The following is a 16,640-nucleotide window of genomic DNA, read 5'->3' on the forward strand; positions in this document are numbered from 1 at the left end:
CACAAACTGCCAATCGATCCAATGTGTCCACCGGTAAAGAAAAGCTCAGAAAGTTCAAAACCTGATTTGAGTTTGAAAATCAAGGAAGAAGTCACCAAGTAGATCAAAGCTAAGGTTCTTAGGGTAGTAGAATACCCAACATGGTTAGCCAACATTGTGCTAGTGCCAAAGAAGGATGGGAAGGTCAGTGTTAGTGTCAACTACCGGGATCTCAACCGGGCCAGTCCGAAAGATGACTTCCCTTTGCCAAATATACACATCCTGATTGACAATTGCGCCAAGCATGAGCTACAGTCATTCCTATATTGCTTCGCTGGTTATCATCAGATTTGGATGGATGAGGAAGATGCTGAGAAAACGTCTTTCATTATGTCGTGGGGAGTGTACTGTTACAAGATGATGTCATTAGGCCTGAAGAATACAGGGGCCACCTACATTAGGGCCATGACTACCATCTTCCATGATATGATACACAAGGAGATAGAGGTATATGTGGATGATGTTATTATCAAATCCAAGAAGGTCATTGACCAGATAGAAGATATAAGGAAATTCTTCAATAGACTGCGTAGATACAACCTGAAATTAAACCCCGCAAAGTGCGCATTTGGGGTTCCTGCTAGGAAATTGATTGGGTTTATTGTGAGCCGCCGAGGAAAAGAACTGGATCCACCAAAAGTCAAAGCCATTCAAGAACTACTACCGCTAAAGAACAAGAAGGATGTGATGAGTTTCTTGGAAGGCTTAACTATATCAGCCGATTCATAGCATAATCTACAGTTATATGTGAGCCAATATTTAAGATGTTGAAGAAAGACGCTGCCACCAAATGGACCGATGACTGCTAGAAGGCCTTCGATAGAGTTAAGGAGTACATGTCAACACCATCAGTCTTAGTCCCGCTCGAGCCAGGTAGACCCTTATTACTCTACCTTGCAGTGATAGATGGAGCTTTCGGCTGCGTTCTGGGGCAACACGATAAAACAGGGAGGAAGGAACAAGCCATTTATTATCTAAGTAAGAAGTTCACCCTATACGAAACCTGGTATTCTCTATAGGAACGCACATGTTGTGCTTTGACTTGGGTAGCTTAGAAGCTGAGACATTACTTCTACGCCTATACTACATATCTCATATCGAGGATGGATCCTTTAAAGTACATATTTCAGAAGCCCATGCCCACCGGCAAGCTAGCCAAGTGGCAAATCCTATTAAGTGAGTTCGACATTGTTTACAAAACTCAGAAAGCTGTCAAGGGACAAGCAGCGCTAGACCAACTTGCTGAAAACCCCGTGGATGGAGGATACGAACCCCTAAAAACTTATTTTCCTGATGAAGAGGTATCATTCATACGAGAAGACATTGCAGAATCCTATGACAGTTGGAGAATGTTCTTCGATGGAGCAACAAACTTCAAAGGAGTTGTCATAGGAGCAGTCCTAATATCAGAAACCGGTCAGCATTATCCAGTGTCTGCCAAACTCAAGTTCCCCTGCACAACAATTTGGCCGAATATAAAGCCTGCATCTTAGGACTCAAAATGGCCATTAACATGAATATTCAAGAGCTGCTAGTGATTGGAGATTCAGACTTGCTTATATATCAGGTACGAGGAGAATGGACGACTAAGAACTCCAAGATACTCCCATATTTGCATCATGTATAGGAATTGAGAAAGAGGTTCACAAAGATGGAATTCCAGCATGTTTCCAGAATCCAGAATGAGTTCGCTGATGCATTGGCTACCCTATCATCTATGATACAACATCCCGACAAGAATTTCATTGATCCCATTCCGGTGAAAATCCATAATCAGCCAGCTAACTGTGCCCTTGAAGAGGAAGCAGACAGAAAGCCTTGGTTTCATGATATCAAGGAATATTTGGCAAAAGGAGAGTACTCGGAGCTTACTAATCCTACCCAGAAACGCACACTTCGGAGATTGTCCAACAACTTCTTTCACAACGGAGGAATCCTGTATAGGAGGACTCCCAATTTAAGATTATTAAGATGTGTTGACACAAAGGAAGCATCCAGGATACTAGAGGAAATTCATGCTGGGACCTGTGGTCCATATATGAACGGTTTTGTCTTAGCAAAGAAGATACTTCGGGCTGGTTACTTTTGGATGACTATGGAAATGGACTGCATCCAGTATGTCCAGAAATTCCACCGCTGTTAGACATATGAAGACATGATAAAGGTACCTCAAAGCGAGCTTAACACAACAACCTCACCATGGTCGTTCGCCGCTTGGGGAATGGACGTTATTAGACCAATCGAGCTTGCTGCTTCGAACGGACACAGGTTTATCTTAGTAGCCATCGACTATTTCACCAAATGGGTCAAAGCAACATCTTACAAAGCAGTGACTAAGAAAGTCGTGGCAGACTTTTTCTGCGACCGCATCGTTTGTCGATTCGGAATTCCAGAGTCAATTATTACTGATAATGGCTCCAACCTCAACAATGACTTGATAAAAGCTATGTGTGAAACTTCCAAGATCAGACACAAGAATTCCACAGCCTACATGCCTCAGATGAATGGAGCTGTAGAAGCCGCCAACAAGAATATCAAGAAGATATTGAGGAAAATGATAGAAAAGCATAAATAGTGGCATGAGAAGTTATCATTTGCTCTACTGGGGTATCGCACCATAGTCCGCACATCAATTGGGGAAACCCCCTATATGTTGGTTTATGGTATAGAGGTTGTCATTCCCGCTGAGGTAGAAATTCCTTCCTTAAGGATCATACAAGAAGCTGAGCTCGACAATGCAGAGTGGTTAAAAAGTCGCTATGAGCAACTAGCCCTTATAGATGGAAAGAGAATGAATGAAGTCTGTCATGGTCAACTCTATCAGAACAGAATGTCCAGAGCCTTCAACAAAAGAGTCAAGCCAAGACAGTTCACACCGGGGCAGCTAGTGATGAAGAAAACTTTTCCACATCAAGATAAAGCCAAAGGGGATTTCTCTCCCAACTGGCAGGGTCCATACATGGTTCACCGGGTTTTAACAGGAGGAGCCCTCATACTTGCAGAAATGGTCGGAGAAGTCTGGCCAAAGTCGATCAATTCAGATGCAGTCAAGCGTTACTATGTGTAATCTTTATGCTTTCCTTATATGATGTAAATTGAACTATGCCTGACCTGATTCCCGTTTAATAGGGGATACGTAGGCAGCCCTATGGGTTTGGTCACAATTCAATAAAAATTTTATTTTCTGAAGTAATTTCAGCCAATCGTCGTACGAGCAACAGTCAGAAATGCCAACCCATCAAATTGGGGCAGAATTTTAAGGAGGACCCTCAAAATTTTGTAGCAAGAGAGGATGCAATGTCCCGAGCTACGTCACAATCATCGGTTCATCTAAAAGTTATTTTTAATTTATGTCATACTTTTACAAAATCATGCATGCTTATTATTTGAAACTGCTTGTTTAGCAAACCTACCCCAATAATACAGATGATATCACCAGATCAAAGTCGAACGAGTCAAGCAAAAGCCAGCGGGGATAGGAAATAGCCTCCCCCCTACAAAACTTATGATTTTTCTTTGGATGCAGGCACTAGTATTGCGAAATTATTAAACATACTGTACGCCTATGGGACAAACATTAATACGATTCTCAGAACCGTTGCACTTGCCAATATTTGCTATCAGCACATACCAGTGATGTTCCGTATGTCACAATGCTCCCAGTAATCCCAACGCCGCAATCTGCTATCAGCTAAGAAAACTCTACTGTCATTTATTATTTTATTTCTTGCATAAGGCTACCATTCTGCCTTTCGAGACTAAACGATGTCTACATCTACATTTGCATTGTATAAGGCTACTATTCAACCTTTCAATTTGCATAAGGCTACCATTCTGTCTTCCGAGGTTAAGCTCTACCTCTATTTGCATCTGCATTCTTGCATAAGGTTACCATTCTGCCTTCCGAGACTAAACGTTGTCTCCATCTGCATTCTTGCATAAGGCTACTATTCTGCCTTCCAAGGTTAAGTTCTACCTCCATCTGTATTCGCATTGCATAAGGCTAGTATTCTACCTCCCAATCTACATAAGGCTACCATTCTGCCTTCCGAGATTTAGCTCTGCCTCCAATTTTCTTCGAAACTAAGCGTTATCCCAAACACTATTTATCTCGTTTCTCTTACGGGCTAAGCTCTGCCTTTCAATTCGCAAGACTAAGCTCTGTCTTGCCTGCATCATACTACTGTATCCTTCATTGGCTGAAATATTGCCAACCCATCCAAAGGCGTCATCGTTCGGAGGCACCATCTTCATAGCCCAAGAACACCATGTCATGGCCTGAGGATCTCTTTCGATCTATTGCATATCATTATTCAAAGGTGTCATGGTTCGGAGGCACCATCCTCATATCCCGAGAACATCATTTTATGGCCTGCGAATCCTTTATCATACGCTTCATGGCCCAGGACATCATGGTCTAAGGACGTCATCCTCATCATCCGAAGACAACATTCATGGTCCAACGGGAATTTGCATCATGTTTAAATTTATGCACAGTATACGCTTGCATTGCTTCTATTTGCAGGTAAGCCGGCGAGCAATGACTATCCCAGTAGGAGCGATCCCGCTCCAGTTCCCTCAGCCATATCAAACCTAGCCATCCCCGTAAACCGCCCACTCACCCAGCCCTAGATATTGCGTTCGTTCTTGAAATCGCTTCATCGGTATGCTCCACCGTTGGATCCTGAACTACATACAGCCTGATTCTTATAAAACCAGGGATATGTAGGCAACTCAGAAGCCAGGGTGTGGCCTAAAACTCTTCAAACTATTTCGCTCGGTCAAAATTGGCCATCATATCTTTACCCGACAACTCTTTCATCCTTCCCGTGTAAAGAGGGGCAGCTGTTGATACCCAATTTTTCCCTATATATTTTCAATATGCAAAATACCTTCAAAATAGCATGCATATATATATATATATATATGCATATATAAGCATGTCCACAATAATTGTATAATTTTAAGATTTTAAATTGATTTATTTTCTCACTTTTTATCCATAAAATCCCCAATAATTATTTTCAAAATTATTATTTTGATAATTCACCTATTGTATTTCTATATTTATGCCAAAATATGGCTAAGGTAATTTTTACATATTTTTATAATTACATTTAGTATTTTTAAAGCTAAATTGCACATAATTGCAATATTACCCCTTTTAAGGTTTAATTATATTTTATATGCATAAAATTGGATCATGTATTTTTAAATTTCTAATTATGTATTTTAAATCATTTTAGCATTTTAAAAGTGTTTTTATAAATTATTTACTATTTATTATAAATTAAATAGGAAAAAACTAGCTATTTAAATTATAGCCAAATTGGCTCTCAATTATAGCCCAAATCGAACCCCAATTCCCAGCCCAATTTAAAATTAAAAACCCGATGCACACCTTATTAACCCATACCCAAACCCATAACCCACCTACCCTATTCAATCCCGGTCGTTGATCATTCAGATCAACGGACCCCATTCCCCTTTCCTTAATTAAACCTAGACCTAACCCCTCCCCCCAAACCCTCTCATTCACTCCTCTCTCATGCCGACATCTGATCCCTCTTCTCTCAAATGCTCTCAAATCCCAAGCCTAACCCTAATCGCCGTCGCCGGCTAGAAACTCTCGTCCATGGAGATTCTGAGTACTCTCCGGCCACTACCGGCCTTCTATACCCTTTGGTTGTTGATTACATGGGTCCCTAAAAGAATCTCAAGGAGATTCAACATGTTCCTTCCTCCGAAGTTTGTTTACAGGCCTGTCTAGGTCCATCCTTGTTTGTGAGTACCGATTTCCTTCCGTTTTTAGTTCGAATCTATGGCTTTTAATCGAGTTTCTTTCATCTCAGCTGTTTTTGAAAACCCTAGTTTTACAACTACTCGAATCCGTTCAGATCTTTGTAGATCTGAAAGGGTTCGAGTATTATCTATCACTTTCTCTCGAAGATCTCCTATTCTGGTTAACTATTTCGACTCCATTCGCTTTCTTCTGAAATTAGGGTTCGCCCTAAGTGTTTTCAAAAGTGTTTTTCTAACTTTTCAGTGTTGTGTTTCTTTACTATCTTGACTGATTCTCGTGTATATACTTGAAACCTAGATCTTTCTATTTATTGCACTGATTTTCTTCAATTTTTTCTCCGTTATTTGTTTATTTCTGTCAACCCAACTTACTGATTGATTTTTGTTAAGGATTTCCTCTTGTTTTTCGTTTGAATCCATGAGTTTTTTTAGCCGATCTTCTTCACCTCCACTATTTTCCCAAAACCCTAGTTAGATACTGTTCGATTCTCCTCAAATCTTTATAGATCTAAGGTGATTCAAGTATTATTAAGTGTTTTTCTTTATAAATCTCCAGTTTTAACTAACTATTCTGACTTTAGTCATTCTTTTCTAAAACTAGGGTTTCTCAGAGTTCTTTTATGCATGTTATAACTGATTTCGTTATGATTAAACCTTTCCCTTATTTGTTTTGAATGATTTTGTGCTCTTACCGCTTTTAACTTGACTCTGTTAAAAGCCCTATTTTATGATTTTCTTTACTTTGTTTCTATAAGTATTAGCATGATTTTCCTCACTTTGCTTCTATAGAGGTTATCATATTTTCTTTACTTCGTTTCTATATGTTAACCTGCTCACTTGATATCCTGTGACTATGCTTCGAATATGTGTTCTTGCAACGTCTGTGAACCTCCTCTATTTATTTGTTGAAAGTACAGAGTCATGACTCCCTTCCGATCAATTCTGGTTTTCTTAATTGATGGTGATTGAAAAAAATTCATTCAAAACCCTAAGAGTTTTGCCCGTCTGTTAAGCTGACTGATTTCCTTACCATATTTGCTATGATACTTATTTCTACTGAATCTCGACTCCTACCCTTCCACCTAATTTGATTAGTTGCTTGCCTTAATTAATTTTTCCTTGCCTTGTCCGCATTGCTACTCGTTTCCTTAGTTTAATAGATTTTTGAACCTAGCCTTAATTACCTACTCTATACTGGTACTATTTTGAAATTTTTCCGTATTTATTATACTCCAACCGTGTATAATTTCTTTCCTTACTTGCCACCTGCTCTTTACCTTTTACACTGACTCCCTTAATTAAAGGGAGATTCGAACCAATTTTTATACTGAGTTCTATAATTACTGAAGAATTGATTCTTACCTTATTTTAACCAGTTTTCAAACTACTATATAAATGAGTCTCTTCTACAGTCTTAGGACACGAACAATTAGTTCAGAATACACACACACACTCAAACTCTCTCTTCTTTCGCTACTACTTGTGCTTGCTTATCAAGCCGGCTGAAAGTCAAGGTTAGACTGTGGAACTCTACTTGCTTTACTTTCTGCAATTTTGTTTCCTTAACTGGTATGTTCCTAGTTCAATTATGAAACTCAACTCTATGTGCTCCTTGTCTGTTAATCCATGTCTCCTTCTGCACTAATTTAATGGCTTATGTGTTTAATTGCCCTTCTTGTTTACTGCTTTATTCAGCATGCTTAAGTTTTGCCCTCTCTTGTTCAAGTGTAATCAACATGTTTACTTGAGTCCTTGTTTATTTCCCTCAACTAGTATGCCATGTTAGTATCATAGACTCCTAATGTACTTGATTAACATTAGGTGGCATGACTAATTGTGTGTAATCAATTCCTTCCCTCAGCATGACTACTCCCATATCATGTCTCTATGTCTTATTGCCTATTACCATTCTAATTTCAAGCGTGATCCCTTTGTTAACACTTTAAAGTAGTAGTTTGTGGTCTGGAGGCAAATCAGTTCCTACTTGTTCTTTGTACTTGCTGGTCTATGTGCTTCTCCTCTTATCCTTTTTTATGTTTTTCATAATTGGCCCCAAACCCTTATTTCCCTATTTGTGACTTTTGAAATTGTACTATTCTTTGAACTTGTTGTGTGTGTGTTGGCTTGTTCCAAGTTGTTCCTATCCCCTTCTCCTTTCAAAACTGTTTTCACTAAGCAACTCTTCTGTTGTTTTTGCAAACTTATTTCAAACATGTTGTTTCAAATTGTTTTCAACTCAACTCTTTTATATCTATGTCAAGCACTCTTACACATACTCTTAGACCACTAGGTTCTGCCCCTTTTGTGTGAGCCTTGCCTTGCAACCCTTGAGCCCCTTCTGAACTTGGACACATAAAAGATGGCCTTTCCACACTGCACTTGTTGATACCTAATTTTTCCCCGTGTATTTTTTATATGTAAAATGCCTTTCAAATAGCATGTATATGCATATATAAGTATACCCCAAGGCTACATTATTTTTTCTTATTTTTCTTAAAGATTTTTAAATCAATTTACTGCCCTATTTTGTCAAGAAAACCCAATAATTATCCCCAAAATTATCATCTTGGTGATTCATTTATTGGATTCTCATATTTTTACCAAAATATATCTAAGATATTTTTTACAAATTTATTTGGTATTTTTAAGGATAAAATTGCATAATTGCAATATTAGCCTCTTTTATGATTTGATTGCATTTACACTCATAAAATTAAGTCCAGTATTTTTAAATTGATAATTATATGTTATGAATCATTTTAGTACATTCAATTTATTTCCAAGATTTAATTTACTATTTTTATAAAAAAGGAAAAAGGAAAAATGACTATTTAAAATCTAGCCAGATTTCATTTCGATTGTAGCCTAAATTCTATCCCAATTAAACCCAATTGAACCCCATCCCAATTCATAAAATTACCCGACCCGCAGCCCGTTTGAATGACCCGCCCAGCTCCCCTTTTAATCCAGGTCGTTGATCGAAATGATCAACGGCCACATTTCGACCTTACCTTTTTTAATTCACCAACACCCCCTAACCCTAATCATTTCCACCTACCAGCCTCCTCTGAAATCCCCCCTCCCCATTCTCTCAAACTCTCTCGAAGCTTCTCAAACCCTAGCCGCCTTCCACCGCTTTCGCCCTGAAAGCCACCGGAATTCATGGCTTCCAAGGTTATGGAAGACCTATACCCGCCTCCTCTTGCTCCTGCATGCCTGGTTTTTAAAGGTTCAAGGCCTGACCATGACCAAGTTTGGCTCAGGCTTTGTTCGATTCGAGTTCAACAGCCATCTTCGGCCTTATTCTGGCGTACCATGGTTGTTCGAGCTTGATTTTGACCTTTCCGACTTAGATCGGTGACTCTTCAAAGCCTTTCTAACTACTGGGGTTCCTCTAAAACCCTAACCATTCGAGGTTTTTCCGATTTCCTTAGATCTGTTCCAGATCCATGCTTTCCTTAAGGTCTTAAACGATTTTCCTGACTTTTCTTTCAAAAAAAACTTCTTTCAAAATCTTTCTTTTCCGATCTAGGGTTTTTCGGAAATATTTAAATGTTTCTCTGACTTCCTTTTTCCTTTTTGTGTGAATTGCCTCTACTGTGTCCTTGTATTTTCTTCTACCATGTTCTTGTATGCTTCTTCTGCTGTATTTTCCTATACTATATTCTCGTATGCTTTTTCTATTGTATTTCTTCTCTACTGTGTTCTGGTGTGTTTCTCCTACTGTATTTTTCATTACTATGTTCTTAAGTTCCACCTACTTTTTAGCATGCTTCTTCTACTGTTCTTATCATTTTTTTCCATTATGTTTCGTATTAGCTTCTTCTACTCTATTTTCTTTGAATTCTTCTACTATGTTCTGCGTATTACTTGTTGTCATTGTTTTCTCATGAGTTTCTGCTGCTGAAAGAAACATGCAAGAGATTTCAGTTCTTCTCTGAGACCTTTGAGCCTGTTTCGATCACTTACCTTCTCTTCTCCGTACTTGATTAATGGTGGAAACCCTAGAATTTGGGGGTTCTTCCAAGTTTGGTTATGTGATTTGCTTGAACTCGGGTTTCATTTCAAAATCACTAACTCTTTCAGACCAACTTCGGGTCTCTGAACTGAGTTTGGGCATCCTTGATTTCATATGATTCTGACCTTTTGCTAGACTCTTCTACACTGGATTTTTCTATCGATTTTACAACGACACGACAATCTTCTTTCATGCTTAACATGTTCGTATGCTCCTTATATATGATGAACTTCCCTCTAAAGTGGCTTTCAAATTTTTGATTAGTTCATACTTCCCTCTGAATATGGTCTGATTGATTTCTTTCCATTGCGAATTTTCTCTGTGACTCGACCTAAGTTAAGACCCTTCTCAGCTTTTGCGAATTGGTTCATTCATGGGTCAGTAATTACAAGATCCCTGACCTTTGATTTACTGGCTGTTAATTGATTTTTTTTACCTTATTTGTACAACCGTGTACTTCAAAACCCTGTCCTTAAATAACTTTTCATGTATTCGCCCATAATTGCCTACTTTGCACAAAAGTGTTTGTTTAATTACTTTCCTTAAATAGTTTTACCCATTTGAATCTGAATTCCTTAATTAAAGGAAGACTTGTGTGATTGATTCTTGATTGATATTCAGTTCCTTAATTGTTTTCTTACCTTATTTCTGTCGGATTTTTACACTATAAAAGGCACGACCCTCTTCACAAAAAAAGACAGTCCTTCTGAACTCACACTCTCTCAATAATATTTTCTTCTTGTCTGCATTGTGGCCTGTTTACAAGACCTACTGCATTTCCTTTATTTGTTTCTTTGAAACTGGTATGTCCTAATTTAAGCTTCAGCATCACAACAATGTGTTTTCCATGTTTATTTACTGTTTCTGTAGATTTCAATGTTTAAACTAGCATGTTGATTTCTTTCTATCTATTTCTGCTATGAATCCCTGCTCCCTACCCCCCTAATGTGTTTTGATTTATGGTTTAAAACATGGCAATATGTAAGTTATTGTTCATGTATTGAACTTGATCCCTTAGGGGATCCTAACCTCTAAACAGTGTGTTCTAACAGGCTTATGGGTGTGCCAGCACTTCCCATTGCTGGGTATGCCCATCAGCCTGTCTTTGCCTATTTACCACCTCCCCATTCTCTATACCCCTATGTGTATTAATGTGAGCTATTTTCCCTTTCCCTTTCCCCTCTCAGAATTCTATTCATGCACTTGCACTCTCTCTTAGTCCCTAAGTTCTGCCCCCTCTTGTGAGCCTTGCGTTGGGACCTTGAGTTCCCTCTGAACTTGGACACCTGAGGGCTGGCCCTTCCACACTGCACTATGTCTTAATCTGGTGATACATTTGGGTGTAAGCTCTGTCCGGAGTTCATATGAGACTCTTTGGGAACTTTGGCACACCCCAAATGGGAGAAAGGCTTCGAAATATGACCTCTTGGAGTTGGTTTACTTCATACTTCAGATAGGAAGTCTGAATCAGGCTCTCCTTGGTTGTACTTTTTAATTTCCGATGTATTTTTTTTACTTTACTTTTCTAGGCTGTAATAACTTTGTAGTAAACTCTCAGGGATGGCTAGTGAAAAAGGGAGGGGTAACCATGTATGCAAAAGGGGTAGATATCCTGCCTATATGAGTTTCTGGATTTCTGCACTCTCGTATATAGATACCATGTCTATAGGAATCCTGCATTCTCTCATATAGATACCATGTCTATAGGAATCCTACATTCTCTCATATAGATACCATGTCTATAATTACCTAAAAATCTGAATTCTGCATATGCACATAGAGAATATGCCTATAGGTCTTTCTGAACCTTGCACATCCATTCTTCATTAGGCAATCATGTTTGTAGGTCTTAATAATCAACCGCAATTAGATATCATGTTCATAGGTCTTAAACGAAATTCAGCACGTAGATATCATGCTTATAGGGTCTTTGCATGTTACTATGTCTATGAAAGTGTTTAAAATCAACAACGCATAGAAATCATGCCTGTATGAGCTATTCATCAAGTCTGAACTGTTTCACTCGCTTGTAAGTCTAAAACTGGCAATAATGATGCATTACCAGTTGCAGAACCTATTATGTTTTGCTAAAACTCGCCCTTCTTTAATAACTAACAACTTCTCTTAAATCAGTATGTAATCATCTCATATCCTTGTTCCTGAAGTCTGTAGATATCACGCCTATAGGGTTTTCGTCCAACACTTAGGCAAGCTATAGGGTAAAACATTATAAATTGAATATGTTGTTATTAACTATAACCAGCAGGCAGGCCTGATTCGGGTTTCTTATCTGGATTATGTGATAAATCAGTTTGCCTCAACCTTTAAGTTTAATCAGACCCTAAACAGTATGTATAAGTCATGCTGATTATGTGCTTCTTTGTTTAAAGGAGGTGTATCTGAGCCATTCTACTTGATGTATGCTTTCCCCAATTTGCTATGCATGTTTTTGTATGTCGCCTTAGTATTTTACCCTTTTGAAACCACAAATAAGCCCAATATCTCCCCCCTTTAGTATTAGTAGTCCCAAATACCTCTGGGACTGATAGGATCGGGACGGGTAATAGCATGCAATAAGTAAACAAGACCATTCCACGCTTTAATACCTTAAACAGGGCGAGAAGGGTAGATATGGATATGATGACCACGCGGTAACATCACGTGTAACCCCTCACTGAGGAGTGATTACCGGATGTTATGTGGGGTGATCCATATTATTAATAAACCTAGGACGCCCCCCTCATTTTTCCTTTGTTTCTTCCTTTTAAACCTTTTAAACTATTTCTTCAAAATCAACTCTTTTAGTTTTCTTACTTGTAACCATCATGTGCAAAATCCCCTCTTATTTGAAGTCTTATTCGCCTACGTGTGTTGCACTTAAAGTCACAATAATTGTCTGGCTGGGAACCACACTAGTGAATCCTGAGGGGTGCCTAACACCTTCCCCTTGGGATAATTTCAAGCCTTTACTCAATCTCTGGTTACTCAAAACAAACCCTTTTTAGTGTCCTAATGCACTTTAATCATTAGGTGGCGACTCTTCTATTCAAACCCAATTCTCAAAAGGGAACGAGTTGTCCTCCCAAATGTCATAAACCCGATTTTGCCAGAAAAAGGGGGCGCGACAGCACTTACTCTGTCTTGGCTATGAAATCTGGGTGTGAGCACTGCTCGAGATCCCTTGAGGTCCTTAGGGAACTCTGGCACACCCAGGTATGAGAAAGACTATGGAACAATCTTGGCACTTGAGGTGATTTATTACAAAACTCGGGGAGGAAGTCCTAATCAGATGCTAAAAGTTTGGGCCTTTTTTCAGGCTCTCTATAGTGTAACTTTTATCTTTCTTTCCTGTTTATGTAATTCATTTCAGTATTGGTCTATAATAATTTGTAAACAAGTATTGGGGTTGGATCGTGAAAAGGGGTGGATAATATGCATGTTGTAGTAAGGAGTCAAGGAGTAAGGAATAAGGTGCCTACATTCTGGAATTCTTCGTGCCAGAAAGTCGGGAATACACATCTCATCCAAAGGCCAAGAAGTGCAGAATACTACATTATTTTATTGGGCCAGTCAGATTCGTTCTACCACCCCAGGAGCATAATCACAGAGCAGAATCAAAACTTGGGGTCCAATTCATAAGTTCGAAGTGGAGACAGAAAGTGATTCACGTCGTGCCGTGATGTTAAATCAAGCGCTTGTCAGGAGGCAACCCAAATTTACTACTTTCTTTTGTTTTTTTTTAATTATTATTATTTTATTATATTATTTTTGTAGTGTCAATTTTTGATTTTCTAGGAGCATGGAAAGCAAAGCTATTGGAAGGATGCAACAGCAAACCAAGTGGTTGGAACAAAGTGTGAGGTACCCACACAAAGGATCAGGCCTGGGAGAAGTCTGAGTACCCCATGAGATGATAGTGCTTCAGCCTTTGGCCTACCAGGGAGTTTCTTTTACCCTCTTGTATGTATAGGTGTGCATTGGGGACTATGCAAAATTTTAAGTGTGGGGTGAGGAGATTGTCTAGGTGACTTTCTGTGCTATTTTAGTTATGTTACTTTAATTGAATTTTTTTTTCTATAGAAAAGATTGGACTTTTCCCGACGATGGATCTATTAGACAATTTCATTGAGGGATTTAAGTCTAAAGAAAAAAAGATTTTTTTGATAGGTTGTGTAGCAATTCCCCTTTGGTTTTTCTTTGTGCCGCAGTTCTTTTCCAAGAGTTTTATTTGAACCGGGTGTAGTTAGTTTTTTAGGAATAGGAGCCATTGTGTTGTGTTTTGAAATGAAGCAATATCTTTTGATTTTGTTATGCCTTGAGAATAGTGCGTACTTTGGTTGTGACACTTAGGCTCAGTTTTTGACTCTTGTATAAGTACCTTAAATTGTATGTTCTTAACTTTGCTTAACTGCTTTGACTAGAGTGACTTGATGATCCAATCTTGAGTGAGTCATGTGCCATGTGCATGTGAGGGTTGTTGTATTTTGTGCATTGCATTTGATGTCTAAAACTTGCCCCGTGTGTTTGCAAAGCAAAATAGTAGTTTTGTTCAGTCTTGGAAGTGATATAGGCGTTTCTTTGTTGAGCCACATATATATATATATATATATATATATATATATATATATATATATATATATATATATATATATATATATATATATATATATATATATATATATATATATATATATATATATATATATATATATATATATATATATATATATATATATATATAATCATATTTCTTTGGCAACCACATTACAAGCCTTACCCATTTGTTTGAATTAACCATCTATTTGAACCTTCTAACCTCTCATGAGCACTTGAATTGTTATGAGCTGTGTAAAAGTTAAACTGTGGGGTGGTTGGTTTGACTTTTGAGTGGAACTAATGAAATAAGGAGAAAGGTGCACTATTTTGAAAAAGTAAGAGCCACATGAATAAAAAAAAGGAAAAAAAAGTTATATTGTTGTGAAACAAAATTCCTTGATAAGTGGTGACCCTTGATGTAAGTGTGCTTGTGCTTCAAGAAGTATGGGGTAAAATACATTGATGTGAAGGCGGAGTTTGGTTTGACATAAGTATGGGATTTGAATGTTAAAGTATATATATTAAAGTGCTTAGGGAGGTGTAGTCACTGTTATATCTAAATATATCCTACCCGTCCCACAGCCTACATTACAACCAAATAAAGTTCTACTTGCTTCTAGGCTGAATAAGCCTGATTAGTAGAGTAGTACACTACGGGCAAGCCTATGGTGCATCTTTTGTGGCATATGAATGTTATTTCTAAGAGTGAGTGAATTCTTTCCATCTTGAGTTTTTAAGTTTTCTTAAATTTTATTGTGTGGAACTATTCTCTTTTGTTGTGTGAGGGCACTTGATTCATGAAGGAAAGGTAATGTCAGTGACCTTTATGTTAGAGTAAGTGGGTGAGTTGTGAATAATGCGTGGTACTTGTGAGTCAAATCTTGAGGTAAAAATGTTACCCTTTTGTGCTTAGTCTATTTTAAAGATTCTTGGTGTGATGAGTTAGGAGAATTGTTTAAAAAAAAGGTCGTGTCAATATAAAGTGTAGTTTGATTGCTTGAGGACGAACAATGGTTTAAGTGTGGGGTGTTGATGATAGGCTATAATTATGTATTTTAGTCGCTTATTACACTCTAATTTACTGCACTTTAATTGAGTTTGAGCTTTAATCGCTAGTGTTTTGCACTACTTATGTGTTTTATGCCTTGTAGGAGGGATTCCGAGCTATGTAGATGTTATGGAATGAATTCAAGTGATTTGGAGCTTTGATGACTGAGTAAAAGCCCAAGAAATTAAGTCGGGATCGTGTTTGGGGATCAACGGATGATAGTTAAGAACGAACAACGAATCGAGTAGGCATAGTGTACAATGTCTAGTCAAGGAGTAAGGAACAAGATGCTTACATTCTGGAATTCTTCGTGCTAGAAAGTCGGGAATACACATCTCATCCAAAGGCCAAGAAGTGCAGAATATTACATTATTTTATTGGGCCGGTCATATTCGTTCTACCACCCCAGGAGCATGATCACAGAGCAGAATCAAAACTTGGGGTCCAATTCATAAGTTCGAAGTGGAGGAAGAAAGTGATTCACGTCGTGCCGCGACGTTAAATCAAGTGCTTGTCGGGAGGCAACCCAACTTTACTTCTTTCTTTTGTTTTTTTAATTATTATTTTTTTATTATATTATTTTTATAGTGTCGAGTTTTTATTTTCTAGGAGCATGGAAAGCAAAGCTATTGGAAGGATACAACTGCAAACCGGATGGTTGGAATAAAGTGTGAGGTAACCACACGAAGGACCAGGCCTGGGAGAAGTCTGAGTACCCCATGAGATGTTAGTGCTTCGGCCTTTGGCCTACCAGGGAGTTTCTTTTACCCTCTTGTATGTATGGGTGTGTATTGGGGACAATGCACAATTTTAAGTGTGGGGTGAGGAGATTGTCTGGGTGACATTCTATGCTATTTTAGTTATGTTTGTTTAATTGAATATTTTTTTAATAGAAAAGATTGGACTTTTCTCGACGATGGATCTATCAGACAATTTTCTTGAGAAATTTAAGTCTAATGAAAAAAAAGACTTTTTTGTTAGGTAGTGTAGCAATTCTCCTTTGGTTTTTCTTTGTGACGCGGTTCTTTTCCAAGGGTTTTATTTGAACCGGGTGTAGTTAGTTTATTTTAGGAATAGGAGCAATTGTGTTGTGTTTTGAAATAAATCAATATCTCTTGCATTTGTTATGCCTTGAGA

This window comes from Nicotiana tabacum, chromosome 11, assembly GCF_000715075.1.
Source record: "Nicotiana tabacum cultivar K326 chromosome 11, ASM71507v2, whole genome shotgun sequence".
In the NCBI taxonomy this organism is placed as follows: Eukaryota; Viridiplantae; Streptophyta; class Magnoliopsida; order Solanales; family Solanaceae; genus Nicotiana; species Nicotiana tabacum.